Genomic DNA, 13,759 nt, shown 5'->3' with positions numbered 1-13,759 from the left:
TCTGTTGTCTGATTCCCTCAGCCATCCTGAGGAGTGTGACTGGATTGACCTTGGTATCACAGTGCCACATTTCCCAAAGTATAAGATGAACATTGACGGCAGCAGTAGACTCCCTCTGCTCCTTTGTCTCCACTGTTTTCTCTTCCTCATCTCTGCACTATAGCCAACTTAGTGCCGCCTCCTCAAACTCACTAACTACCATAGAATGTGGCATCTGTATCGATGTTTGCAAGTGTTGGTGCTGTGAGGTACAGCCTTGTCCTGGTTCTCTGGCAAAGTACAATGACAGAAGACTTACTACGGTTATAGAGATGTCTACAGCTGAACTAACTATGTAAGTTGTCTGTAAGGTTGTGTGTGTCCCTGCACTGGAGTAAAATAGAAGGGACCAAGGCTTAGAAACTAGGTGTCCTAGCACACAGAAAGGTATAACCTGTGGTTTCACCATCTCTTATTCTTTTGTTGACTCTGCCTCAATCCATTCTAGTATTGAAGTATTCCTGCCAACAACACTACCTGTTGTTGTCTGGGGGCAGGAGTGGGGCAGCACCATGCTGAGATTTTGAAAGGCGCTATAGAAATGCACATCTTCCTTTCCTTCTTCTATCTGTTGAGTGTGGAACACCACCTCATAATGACCATGGGAAACTGGCATCAAAAGCTTCAGCTCAGCAAAGAGCCAGTTGGTAAACTGTGCCATCTGCTGCAAGGACACCTGAAGCCAACTAGACACAGAGAGTGGCAGGCAAAAGTACCCACACATTCAACTTATTGCTGCCTTCCAGTCTAGCATAGCACTTTTTAGAGCAACAAACATGGTGTGTAAAGGGTGTGTAAAGTCAGCAGCTTGCTAATGATCCTCATGGAGCGTGGCCTCCGTCAAGTGTATTATTCCCTCCAAGGGCTTGTTCTTTCTGAGCCCACCTTCTGTTCAGTTCTATTCACTTGTATTCATGTCACACAAGCAGAGAAGTAGAAAATGCTATTAATTGAAGGATCATAGTCACAGACATGTTCCAACACAGCAGCCTAACCTGAGTGTCATTAATTGTCCATGCATCATGCAGCCAGGCTATGTTACACTGCTTTGCTCTGTGGAATCCTTTGAAGCTATGAGTCTGCAGAGATTTGCTAATTAGAGTAATTGTGGACTCCATGAGTATATATGGCCAACTGTAAGGAGTGTGAGAACTTTACATAAGCCAGGTGGAAACACAGAAAGAGATACTTGCATTTACATGGCACCTTTCATGATCACAGGTCTTCTCAAAGCACTCTTGAAGCATCCTCACTGTTTGAATCTGAGAAACACGTGACTAAATTGTGCACAGCAAGGTCCCAATAACCAGCAATGACAAAATAATTGGGGTGTTTTTGCGATGTTGATTGAGGGATAAATGTTGGCCAGGACTCCTCTACTCTTCCTTGAAATAGTCCACCTGAGAGGACAGACAGGCCCTTGGTTTAACATTCCACCCAAAATACAGCACCTCTAACCTCAGTCAAACCCCGCAGCGTCCCTAAAATGTGCCAACTTTTTCTGTAAAATAAAAGCAAAATACTGTGGCTGCTGGAAATCTGAAATAAAAACAGAAAAACTCAGCAGCCCTGGCAGCATCTGTGGAGAGAGAAGCAGAGTTAACTTTCTGAGTCCAATATGACTCTTCATCAGAACTGCAGAGAGGTAGAACTGTGAGGAGTTTTAAGCTGTTGAAAAAGGGAAGAGGGGCAGATGGAGCAAAATAGCTCTACAACTTATCCTTGACCTACTATTTTGCTCCACCTGCCCCTCTCCCCTTTTTCAACAGCTTAAAACACATCACATTTCTATCTCTCTCCAGTTCTAATGAAGAGTCATATTGGACTTGAAGAATTAACTCTGGGTGGAATTCTCCCATCCATGACTAAGTCCTGTGGCGGCAGTGGGGGAGGGGAGTGACTCCTGCTGGAGAGGCCGACAGGAAACCAGGCCATAACTTCCAGCCCTGATGTAATTAATTATGCATCCAGGGCTTTCGTGCTGTCTTCCGTTGCGGGGCGGGCTTGATGGTATGTATCCTGCCATCATATCCAGGCGCCATATTTAAAAAGTGCCCAGGCATCCATAATGTCAGAGCAAACGCAGGAAGATGTCGACAAGTTCATCTGCCAGCCCAGCTCCAAAGTTTAGTGACGTCTCCCTGCGCATCCTCCTAGACCATGGTGAGGTGCGCAGGAATCCGCTATACCCACCTGATGGGATGAGGAGGCCAAGCAGGGATACCAACGCTTCATGGGCGCAGGTGGCCAAGCCAGCGGGTGCACAAGAGTTCAGCATCAAAGTGCCGGAAGAGGATGAACAACCTTATTCACTCCACCAGGGTAAGTCTCAACAGATGGTCGCATAGACCACAAAAACTCCAATATGTCAGTGTCCGAGACCCAGTTGCAATGGTAAGTGCTGCCTCACAGTCCCACTTCAGTCCATCTATGCTGCAATTGAGTGCCCACTTTGGCTCCCTCACCCTTCAGCAGACATGGGACACTGCATGGGAGGGGGTTAGGGGGTGGGTGGGTGGGTGGGTGGGAAGGGGAGAACCAGCTTAGGTGCAGAGGGAACCAACAAGCTCTGCAAACCACATGCCTGTCTGAACCTTCCCCTTGCATGTGGATTTGCTCAGCGCTCTGGAGGGAGCTGGCCCACAACCCTTCTGTCCAATTCGCACCAGTGATAACGTGCCACAAAAGTGGGCTTTCTTACCAGAGGAGGTATGATAAATGAACCAATTTGTACCACTGCAATCCGTGCAACATGTAACTCCCTTCAAACCCGTTCACTTCCTTGAGCAGGAAAAGCTCCGTCACAATCGAGGAGGACGTGAAAAGGCGGGGTGGGAATGGGGGAGGGGCAGCCATTTCTCAGCTCCCTGACGAAATTCGAGGAGAGGCCATCTGAGCTCGCAGCATCTTCTTCTCCTCGGTCGTCCGCGGTCTGAGCAAGGCCCTAAAGGTAAGTCCCAACCTCTGCACGTCACGCTTGTCCAGACGTGTTCTGGACCGGTGTGTTTTCTCACAGGCGTAATGGAAAATCGGGCCTGCGGGGAGCGATTCCAGTCGGGACTTCATTTTCAGCCCATTAGCTGGAGTCAAAGCGGCTTCACGAATGGCCTCCAGCGGGATTCCTGATCCGCCACAGCAGGCAGCATCGGAAGATCCCACTGGTAATTCACTCCGGTGTGGAACCGATTTTTGGGTCTTCTGCCGAGTTCTCCCCCTGCCCGCCATTAAATCCAATGGCGGGGGCGTGGGAGAATTCCGGCCTCTGTTTCTATCTCCACAGATTCTGCCAGGTCTGTTGAGTTTTTCCAGCATTTTCTGTTTTTTTTCCAACTTTTTCTGTGCCTTTTGCCAGGTCGTATGTGTCACACAGTGCTCAGATGAGCTGTCATCTTCTGCCAAACTAGTGTCCCCCATGGAGCGTGCACAGGAGTGGAAACAGGGCCACCCTCTCCATATCCACCTCACGCAACAGCACCAGCCATCAGAAAAATCCAGTTTGAGTAATGCACCAGCTCATCATTAGTTTTAATTTCCTGCCTCCCATTTATGATGCCATCCACTGAGTATTGCCATCTTTTCTTTACGTTATAGACCATTTCTAAAGGCTCAAATACACCATAGATATATATACCATCTTTTAAATTGTTATCACAATTTCTGCCCCTATATACTGCCACTTATGTTTAAGTAACAATGGGAAGAATTTCCCCCCATTGGGGCAGAAGTGCAGGAGCAGGCGCTTGCGGGCACGCCTCTGATTGGTGTCCCCGATCGGAGGCGCACCGCCATTTTATGTGGGCGGGCCAATTAAGCGCTATGCTCTCCCTGTGCGGGCGGGGTGGGGTTCCCTCAGCCGAGAGCACACGGAAGAGCACACTCATCTCCGAGGCTAAGTGCTGCCTCAGGGAGATAGGCGCCAAATTTAAAAATGGTGAAGGGGCAAAAATAAAACTTCCCTGACGTGTCCCCTCATGTGACACTGTCACATGAGTTGAGACATGTCCATCACTTTTAATTAAACATTTATTATATTTTTAAAAACCCTCATGAAACCTCATCCCGCCCGTGGATGCGGTTTCATGCTTTTTCTGAAGCCCACCAGAGCTCCCGGCCTGTCCGCCAACCTTAAGGTTGGACGGGCAGGTCCATTAATGAGCTTAATTACTTTCTAAATGACCTCAATAGGCCGTTGACAGGTCGGCGGGCGCACAGCTGATTAGGCTGCGCCCCCGCCAGCCTGAAAATTGAAATGATGCGGGGTGATGTCGGGAGTTCCGCCCAATGTAATCCCGCGTCACCTTATGCGTCAGTGAGCAGGCCCCGCCCCCCATTCGCCAACCTAAATATACTGGCCAATGTTCCTTTAAATGTTCCTGTATTACTTTGATATGACCTAAAAAGCTGCTGTCAAACACCCTTCCTCCTTCTCACACTGAGCTCTAAAGGTAAAGCTCAAACTGGACAGACCAGTCACTTTCATTATTATAATTAGGTGACCCCCAGGCACTCCAACTGGGAAGAGGTCAGCTATCTTCCAATTGGAATGGCATGCATTGTGTGACAAAAACAGAGAATGCGGGAAAAACTCAGCCGGTCTAGCAGCACCTGTGGAGAGAAACATAGAGCTAACGTTTCAAGTCCATACATCTCTTCTTCAGAACGTTAACTCTGTGGGCAGAATTTTACGACAGCGGGATTTTACATTCCCGCTGTCGTTAATGGGATTTATAACGGCCTGCCGCATTTTATGGCCCCGTCCCCACCGAAACTGGACCGTAAAGTTCTGCCCTGCATTTGTCTCCACAGATGCTGTTAGACTTGCTGAGTTTTGCCAGCATTTTCTGTTTTTGTTTCAGATTTCCAGCATCCGCAGTATTTTGCTTTTAACCATGCATTCCTTGACACCTGCCTCCTGTCAATTCAATGTTCAGACCTAAGAAAATTGGTACTTTGAGGGAGAACTTCACCTTGGGCAGAAGGACTGAATGGGTCGTATCACTTAGGCAGGCCAGTCCACTTCAAAGCTTGATATTCAGGTCTATTTATATCAATTGGACTGAATATTGGGCAGGGAATATAACAGGAAACAGAACTGCTCATTCTGTGCCAGCACCCAAAATTAACTTATATGCCAAGATCCCTGGAATCGAATAGAACTTGTCAGTCCGAGCCTGCATAAGAATTTTTTGTCCTCATCTTTTGCCACTTTTTTGTTTTAGTGGAAAACAGCCATCCAATCCATTTTCAGATGTAATTAAAACTAATTAGCCAAAGTTCAGCAAAAATGCTTGCTTTCTTCTCTTCATACAATCTAATTATCATTTCAGCTGGTGGTGCACTTTCTCATTAAATCTACCTCTGCTGCCTAAATTGACACCACATACTTGTTAAAGATCCTTTTCAAAACCATATGATGGCCTTATCCTAGAGTTTACTTATTAAAGGATGCTTTTAATCATTCCCGTCTCCTTTAAAAATTAATAAGGAAACTTTCGAGGTGCAAAGGAGATTTACTAGAATGGTACCAGGGATAAAAGACTTCACATACATGGAGAGACTGGCGATACTGTGCTTTTTCTCCTTAGAGCAGAGAAGGTTAAGGGAAAATTTGGTAGAAATGTTCAAAGTCTTGAGAGGTTTTGATAAACTTAGTAAGGAGAAACTGTTTCTAATAAGAGAAGGGTTGGTAACCAGAGGACATGATTTAATTATGAATAATAAACAGGGGAAATTCTGCCCTTGTCTTCTGAAATTGACTCATGCAAACTTTTCCCCTCCACAGACAGCATTGTGACTGATATTATAATACACAGAATACCAATCATACAGGAACACAGGGGTGGATTTAATGTTCCCGATATGGGTTCTGCCCATCCATTGGAGATGCAGTGAGAAACCCACTTGGCTTCAGTGGGGAAGGCCCAATCAAATTATGTGCCTCACAGTCACCTAGGGCAGCATTTAGCCCTTGTCAGGCGGGCGGGGGCAGTCAGAAGCTGACTGCTGCCCACGATCGAGGCCGGAAGGTGATCTCACAATGGCGGGCCAACCCAGCGTGAAACATGAGCGGCAGCGCTCAGCGCTGTCTGTGCGGGCGGGGGGGGAGGAGGTCAAGTGGGGCAAGTGCGAAGTTCGCGCATGTGCGCGAGCGCGCGCTTGAGAATCTCCCCGAGGCACAGAGATGCCCCAGGGAGATGAAGAGTTTAGAAAAAAAAATAATAAAGATTAGAAAAATGTTATAAAACATGTTGCATGAGGAGGGACTTGCTATAAGTGAAATATTAAAAATTTTATTTCATTTTTATTTGATGTTGGAAACCTGATCCCGCCCGTGGATGAGGTTTCCAAAAAAGTGCAAGGGCCACTTGGCCTTTTCGCCTGCCCGCCAACTGTATTGTTGGACGGGCAGCAAAACATTTAAGTTAATTTTGATCCTTTAATGGCCTTAATAGGCCTTTTAATTGTCGGCAGGTATGCACGGACGCCAAACAAAATATTGCGCGTTGATGTCGAGACACTCGACAATCGACGCGCGTCAATTTACAGTCGAGCAGGTCAGGCGCCTAGTGTTGGGCCTTCCCCAGGAATTAGGATTCCAATAGAGGAAATCCCACCACTGAGAGCTACCAACCAACCAGAGGCTGGCAGCTCTCTATTGCTGGTAGCGGTGACAGCTGCCAGTGATGCAGTGAGGCATTCACCAGAGATCATTGCAGGATCTCTGGAGAGAAGTGAGCGGGCTGGGTTGGGGTCATGGTGAGGGGATCACCGGCAAGTGGGGGAGGGAGGGTCGGATGCATGGGCCGGGGGTGGGAGTTTGGGGGGGCGGGGGGGGGGGGGGGGATGTGGTGGTTCTCAGTGGGCACCTTGACGCCAGGTCCTTCGATCAAGCACTAAGTGCCTTTGAAAGAGGGATGCCCAGCAGGCTGCTGGCAATCCTGGCAAGGTTTGCTGGATGGCCTTCAGGAGCCAAGGGAATGCAGGAGAATCCCTGAGCCATCACTGAATCCTGGTGGGCTCAATGATGAGCCTAGTTAGCCAGTGGCTGCGTTCCTCCATCAGCTCATTCCCATCACTGACTAAATGGTGCCCAGCTTTCCCACTGGCAGGAACAGGATGTGCAGCCTTGCCTGCAATTATATAGCCCACCCCACTTCACCTAGTCTGCTCCAGTGAGTTTGATTAATTCCTAGCCAAAGAAACAACAGACAAGCAGCTCCTCAAGTCTGTCTTTCCATTTAATGAGATCAGATCCTAACTCCATCCATCGGCCTTGGCTCCATATCCCTTAATACCCATTACTAGCAAAAATCAATTGCTCTCAGGCTTATAATTATTAATTGAGATAGCATTTACTCCTTTTGTGGGAAAGCCTTTTGCATTTCTACTACATTTTGAAAGGGGAAATATTTTGTAAATTCTCTCCTGAATGACCGGGCTGTGATTTTAAGGTTATGTCCCTTTGTTCTAGACTTCCCCCCAGTGGAGAAAGTTTCTCTCTATCTACCCAATTAATTGATTTCAAAATTCTGAAAAGCTCAATCAAACCTTTTATGTTCCAGTGAACATGCATCTAGTTTATGTAATCTTTCCTCATTAGAAAGGATGCAGAGGAGATTTATCAGAATGTTACAAAGGAAAGAGGGACCTCAGTTATGAGGAAATGTCGGAAAACTTGGGGCTGTTCTCCTTGGAACAGAGAAGGTTAGGAGGTGACCTAATAGAGGTTCTCATGATGACGAGAGGTTTGATAGAGTTGATGGGGAAAATCTATTCCCTCTAGCGAGTAGGTCAATAACAAAAGGTCACAGATTTAAAATCATTGGCTTGAGATTGAGAGGTGAGGTGAGTAGAAGTTTTTCACTCAGAGCTGTTAAGATCTGGAACACTGTACCCGAAAAGGTGATGGAAGCTGATTCTATAAACATTTTTATAAGGGAGCTGGATGGGAATTTGAGAATGAGAGACTTCTAGGGTTATGGGCAACAAGAGGGAACATGGGACTAAGGACTGTGAATTCAGATTGAATTATCGTTAAAAAGAATTGAATAAATACTTGCTGGAGAACATCTTGCAGGTTATCAGGGAGGGCAGTGAAACTCTTTCGAGTTATCAACAGTCACAGATTGCAACTCTTTCGAGTACAATCACAGTTCTTGGTTTCTGGAAGTGGGACATGAACCCACAACCCTCTGATTCAAAGGCAAGGGTGCTATGAACTGAGCCACAGCTGACACCTCTGCTTTGGGAGGGCAGTGAAGTAGAACTAATTGGATAACTCTTTCAAAGATCCAGCATCAGCACAATGAATGGCCTCCTTCTGATGCTGTAAATTTCTATGATTCTATAATAATCTAACCCTTGGAGCACTGATAGCATTCTGGAAAATCTGTGCTACACATTTTTCAAGATCAATGCACACTTTCAAAGATGCAGAGTGAATTGGTCTAAACAGGACTTTGTATTGCTGTAACAAAACTTTCTCCCATTTATACTCCAGCCCCCTGATTGTAAAGGTTAACATTCCATTAGCAGTTTTTTGTAATTGACTACTAAAATTTAGCGATCAGTGTCCCTGGATCCCGATGAGAAACAAAAAGCTTTACAATGTTTTGAAGGTGCAGAAGCATAAAAATTGAAATGGAAAATACTTGGTCAACAATCGTGACTTGAATATATTTCCCAGTGATCTATTAATACTCTTAGGTATTAATTTTACAATGTTATATACCTACAGGTTTCATATCATGACCATCTTTATTGCCCTTTCACATTAATCATGGTTCCTCTGCCATTCTCAGTGAAGGTGCTGGTTGGAAATTATGTTTCTTTATCAATACACAAATTGATTTTCATCTTTATTTACTGCAGGGCTTTAAAACTAGTAAGCAATTTCTGGAAGCTACAGTCAACCTTTGCTGTGTGAAAATAAGACAGGCATCATATCATCCTCTAAGACATTTCCATCTCAAGAAATTCCCAATATTTTCCTCGGTTGTGCCATGATTAGAGTCAAGGTTTCAGTCACGATCACTGCTTCAAATTTAAAATATTATGAGTACAAAATATGCATAGTCAAAATCAGTCTAAATGGAACCCAAAATAGAATTGATAACAAAACATACTTAAAAATAAATCTCAGGTGAAGTACAGCTCAAATAACTGTCAATGAAGCTTTATTGACAATATATGCCAGAGGCTTCAGCTGTATAAGGACTGTACTGTGATTGCTGTGCATTTAGATAGGTGCTTCATTTAAACAGGACTCTCAGAATCATGATTCTTTCTGAATTCCTTTTTACAAAAAAGCCCAAGGATATCACTAAATATGAAAAAGTAGACTAGCAGGCTTGCACTAGGTGACAACATCAATCAGCAAGTGATAACCACTTATTAATCAATATTATCATTCTTAATATAACCAGAAAACACAATTTAAAGTAATTTGCAAAAGAATCAAAGTTAACAAGAGGAGAATATTTTTACAAAGAGAGTTGTGCCTGAAAAGGTGGTGGAAGCCGATTCAATAGTAACTTCCAAAAGGGAATTGTGGGGAAAAATTTGCAGGGCTGTGAGGAAAAGGCAGGGGAGTGGAATTAATTGGCTAGCTCTCTCAAAGAGCAGCACAAACACAATAGGTCAAATGACCTCCATCTATGCTGCATACTTCTATGATTCTATGGATCTATAAATAACACCAAGGGCCAGATTTTTGCTACCAAGGTAAGTAGCTTGAGTCAGGAAATTTCCTGACTCAACACACCCACCTTGGTAGAAAGTGCCCCGTCAGACCCAACATTTGCTCTGGGGGTGGGTACAGGATGGAGTCAGACCCTTCACCTCTGGAAACAGATCGTAGGTGGCCATAGGTGCAGCTGAGTATCAAGGTGGGCTCTTTAAAAGGCCTGCCTCAGTTCTCTGGGGCTTTGCCCAAGTTGCTTGCTTATATTTTAGGCCCTCTAGCCTTCACCCCCCACCCCTCCCACCACACCATCACCCACTTCCCATGCTACCTCAATGCCAACTCATGCTCCACTCATCCCCATATGGCCCCTCATACTGTCCGTGCCAACTCATTCCCTAACCTACCACCAATGGCCTCTCATAATCTTCATGCCAACTCACGGCACTTCCATGCCCATTCACCCTGTATACAATCTGTACAGAACCAATGAACCTGACAGTAACAATAACATGTGTGGAAATGCTTAAAGGAAAACACTCATTCATAATTTTCTTCAAAATAACTGCTGTTGCTGCAACCCTATAAAAGTATCAATCAACCAGATCTTTAAACTAGCAATAGAGAAGCTGTAAGCACTTGACACCTCTTTATATTGTGTAAATGAGCCATTGACAAAGAAGACCACAGAAAAAATAGCTTATTATAACATCATAAAGCTGTCCATTCCCAGCTGTGTCAACAGAAGTAATCCTTTTATAGGGGCCTGGGCTCTCAACAAAGCTTCATTATTCAAGGTTGTCTAAGAGCTCACACTCCCATAAAATGATTACCAATGTTGACATAGTTGAGGAGAAGGGAAAACTCAGCTTCACAGCTTTATGGTGTTGTATTAAACTATTTTTCTGTGATCTCTTTTGTCAATGGCTCAATGTTTATTTGCTCAAGATATAGAGGTGTCAAGTGTTTATAGTTCTTCTGTTGCTACTTTAAAGCTCTGGTTGATTGACACTTATATAGGGTTGTAGCAACAGCACTTTTTAAAGAAAATTATGAATGAGTTTTTAAGCAGTTCCATACATGCCATTGTTACTATAGCATTTGTTGTTTATGTACAAGGTGTATGTTGGCTAAATGGGTGTGGAAGTGCCATGAGTTGGCATGGAGAGTATGAGGGGCTATGGAGAATGGGTGGGGGGCATGAGTAGGCATGTGTTAGAATGGAGGGGGCATTGGAGGCATCGGTAAGACTTTTTGACCTTATCTTTACAAAGCTACCTGAATCCAGACTGCGGTTCACAACTCCTCTGAGGGGCCGTGAATCACCAGTCAAGAGAAAGTTGGCCTAATTCCATAAAAATTACAGGGGACTTGGAGATGCCTATCTGCACAATGGAGCCAGACAGGTTGGGCTCACCAACCTTATCTGGTGCCAGTAAAAATTGGGGTACCAGGAATGGAAATGGGAACCTTGGAACCTTTTTAAATGGCTCCCTCAAGGGCATGTTAGATTTTTAAATTTAATTAATGGAAAATTAATCCCCTAGCTGCTATGGCGAAGTTTCAAAGGGTTGAAGAATTTAAAAAACAAGCAATTTTCAGAAAAGAATGGGAGAGCAAGCACAGGAGTGTCTACAGTGTTTTTTTTCATTCATTCACAGGCTGTGGGCTTCGCTGGCTGGGCTAGTATTTAATGCCCCTCCCTGGTTGCCTTTGAGAAGGTGGTGGTGAGCTGCCTTCTTGAATCGCTGCAGTCCATGTAGTGTAGGTACATTCACAGTGCTGTTAGGAAGGGAGTTCTAGGATTTTGACCCAGCGATAGTGAAGGAACAGCGATATACTTCCTAGGCAGGATTTTGTGTGGCTTGGAGGGGAACTTCCAGGTGGTGGCTTTTCCATCTATCTGCTGCCCTTGTCCTCCTAGTGGTCGTGGGTTTGGAATGTGCTACCTAAGTTAAACAGAGGGGGTAGATGAGGTGGGGAAGAAAGGAGTTTTAAATAAGATTTTTTTTAACAAATGCGGGAAAGCTGAATCAAAGACAGAAAATGTTCGAAACACATAAGAGGTCACTCAATATATGCAGAGTGAATACACGCAGATTAGTATTTCAGCCAGAGGTTGAACAAGCAATCAGTGAATCACAACAGAGAGAACAAAACCCAAGCAGATAACGTACTGAAATCATACAAGAGTAAATAACAAAAGCAAGAGGTAGTTAGATGGGATTAGAAATCCTCTCTATACAGATATTATACAATAAGGGTTTAAAGGATTAAATTATGAGGGCAAGTTGGATAAACTAGGTTTGTATCCCCAAGTATGAAAGATTGAGGGGTAATCTGATCAAGGCATGCAAAATTTTAAAAAGATTTGATGTGATAAATATGGAGAAACAATATTCTCTGGTATGGAAAATCGAGAACAAGGAGACATAGGATCGGGCTTTCGCTCCCGAGGCGGGTACCGCGATTCAGAAAGTTACCCGACTCGCTGCACCCACCTCAGGAAAAAGTGCCTTGTCAGATCCAATTTTGACTCTAGAGAGATGGGGGGGCAGTGGGGGGGAGGGGGTGCTGTGGGCGGGGTGGGGTGCGGGTGCTTGATGGAGCCAGGCCCGTCCCCTCCAGATGCATATCGGAGGCAGCTACGATGACGAGGCAGGCTGTTTAAAGGCCCTTCTTAGTTTTCTGGGACTTCATCCCAGTTGATTTTTTTATATTTTAGGCCCTCTAGCTCTTACTCCTTACACCCCATCACCCCCTACCCACTCCCCATACCACCTCCATGCACCCATGCCAAATTGATGTCAACCCACGCCAACTCATGCCAACCCACCAACATCCTTTTCCCTTGCACTCTGCCAACTCACCCAATATCCACCATGGGCAAATTGCAGGAGCCAAGTTGAGATACAATAAAAGTCTAAACATCTATTACAACCTTCACCATATGAAGAAAATACTCCCATTCATGAAAGCCTATTCAAAGCTTTTAAAGAATCTCAAATACTTAACCCTTATAAAAACAAACAGACTATTATTCATAACCCCACATCAAAGACAGCTAATCCTTTAATAACATCTTTGAACTATTAATCAAACTGTGAATTTACGAACACTTGCCGGGATAATTGTAGATTATGGACAACAGCCAAGCATGAATAATTATATAATGATAGCCCTTGGAGTAATGTCAACAAACAGCTATTCTAACTGCCAGAACGGATTTGCTTCGACTCTCCCTGACACAGGCAGGCTTTTTTAAGTGGTATAGGGATGGGGGTTTAAATAACTTCACAGCTTGACAGTTCTATATACCTTATCTACACACCTTCACAAGTCTTTATGCATCCTCCATAAATTCTTGACTCCCACACCGCAGGTTAAGGCCCTTGCTACAGTGAAAATGTGGTCTGTTTGAACTCAGCTCTGAGTTCAAATGGCCCTGATGAGTTTTGATATCCTTCATGTGTGAGTCACACCTCACTACCTTTCCCCTATGGTGAAACTGGCATCTGACGGTAATGGTTGAGGGACTTCCAGATCTGGGTCCCAACTGCTATTTTTGAAGGTCCACAGAGTCTTCACAACCCCACGAAAACCTGGCCCTTAATCTTAAAAATTAGTGCTCTGCCATTTCAAGATGAAATCAAGAAGCACTTTTTCATACAAAGGGTGGTGGAAAACTAGAACTCCTTCTCAAAATGTCTATGGGGAAGCTGGAGCACAATTGGATCTTTCCAGTTTGAGAGGGGGAGGCAATGGTGTAGTGGTACTGTCACTGGACTAGTAATCTAGAGACCCAGGGTAATGCTCTGGGGACCTGGGTTCAAATCTCACCATGGCAGATGGTGGAATTTGAATTCAATAAAAATCTGGAATTAAAGGTCCAATGCTGACCATGAACCATTGTCAATTGTTGTAAAAACCCACATGGTGCACTAATGCCCTTTAGGGAAAGAAGTCTGGCCTACATGTGACTCCAGAGCTATGTGGTTGACTCTGAAATGGCCTAGCAAACCACTCAGTTGTAACAAA

This window comes from Cetorhinus maximus, chromosome 10 (genome assembly GCF_964194155.1).
Source record: "Cetorhinus maximus chromosome 10, sCetMax3.hap1.1, whole genome shotgun sequence".
NCBI classification, from domain to species: domain Eukaryota; kingdom Metazoa; phylum Chordata; class Chondrichthyes; order Lamniformes; family Cetorhinidae; genus Cetorhinus; species Cetorhinus maximus.
The sequence above is the reverse complement of the archived record's forward strand: the minus strand, read 5'-3'. Positions refer to the sequence as shown.